The 1,453-nt window shown below is 38.0% G+C and overlaps 1 protein-coding gene across 1 annotated transcript in view; it reads left to right on the top strand.

Moving 5' to 3' along the window:
• LOC101566278 (lysozyme C, kidney isozyme-like) overlaps window positions 1-1,453 on the top strand; it is a 40,033-nt gene that overhangs the window by 1,922 nt on the left and 36,658 nt on the right. The gene's annotated exons all lie outside the window — the stretch shown is intronic.

The following is a 1,453-nucleotide window of genomic DNA, read 5'->3' as shown; positions in this document are numbered from 1 at the left end:
TTTCTTTCTTTCTTTCTGGTGGAACCAGGGATTGAACGCAGACCCTTGCACTTGCCAGGGAAGCACTTATTCTACTGAGCCATCTCCCCAGCCCCCTGACTGCTTTGTTTAAGGAGGCCCTTAAACAATTGAGCTAAGGGGCAGACCCTCAGCATTATGTCTTTAAAAAGCTATCTTTCTGCTAGTGAAGGCATTTGGAACCCTTTTCAAATCTAAAGTGGCTGTGTGTCTTTGGAGATTTTTGTTTCAATCTTTTAATGTACCTCACTGATCCTCAGGTCTGGTTTTTGCCAGTACCATGTTGTTTTATTTATTTTTTTTGTTTTGTTTTGTTTTTTTAATCACAGTAGCTGTATAACATAGTTTCAAGTCAGGCATTGTGATGCCCCAGACTTGCCATTGTTGCCCAGAATTGCTTCTGCTGTGCTAAGTCTTTTCTGGTTCCTGAAGTTCAGATTTTTCCTATAGTGCTGGGATTTATATTATTTGTATTTTCATTAGGATTGCACCAAAACTCTATAACAATCTTGAGTTTGGCCATTTTTTTCTGTAATGATTCTTCCAAACTAGAAATAGTGAATATCCTTTCCTTTTCTGACACCTTATTTAATCTCCTTTTTAAGAAGTTCTTTTACTTCCTTCATTAGGTTGATTGCTAAGCATTTCTTTCTAGCATATCATTGTGAGAGGTGTGTTTTCAGAAGTGCTCACTCAGTGACCTTGTTGTTTGTACACAGGACTTCTATTCATTTTTGAGGGTTCAATTTACATACAGCTATGCTATGAATTTGATTATAACATTAGAAATCCTTTTGTGAAACTTTTGGGATATTCTATGTAGAGTAACATGTCACCTGGACATCTTTAGCTTCTTCCTGTTTTTAGAATGAAAGCTAGCAGTTTTTGAGCATGTCATATCATGTTGGCTCTTGGATTTTCATGTTTGACTTGTATCAGAATGAGATAAGAAGCATCAATCCAATTTTTGCAAGTTTTTTTTTTTAAACCATGAGTACTGTTGGACTTTGTTAAATGCTTTTTTCAGCAGTTGAGTTGATCATATGCATTTTTGGGCTTGGTTCTGCCAATGTACTGTATTACACTTATTGATATTTGCAAATTAAAACATTCCTGCATTCCTGGGATGCCACTTGGTCAGGGTGTATAATATTTATGATTTGCTGCATTCTGTTTGCCAGGGTCTTATTAAGAATTTTTGTGTCTCTGTAGAGGCAGGTGACCATCTATTATGTTCTTCCAGGCCAGCATCACTAAGTTGCTATGTCAACTCAGAAGTGTAGGGTTAGCACTGAGCATCACACAAGCAGGTGAGGCAAGATCAGCAGGGCCTTGATGAAGCACTTCTTCGGCATTGTTCAAAGCCATACACCAAGTGTACTACCTCTAATCATCAATAGCTGTGGGGCAGGCCAGATAGCTCAGCAGATTAAAG

The sequence above is a fragment of the Octodon degus genome, unplaced genomic scaffold (assembly GCF_000260255.1).
Source record: "Octodon degus isolate 3935 unplaced genomic scaffold, OctDeg1.0 scaffold00047, whole genome shotgun sequence".
In the NCBI taxonomy this organism is placed as follows: domain Eukaryota; kingdom Metazoa; phylum Chordata; class Mammalia; order Rodentia; family Octodontidae; genus Octodon; species Octodon degus.
Note: the sequence above shows the minus strand (reverse complement) of the source record. Positions and strands in the feature narration are given on the sequence as shown.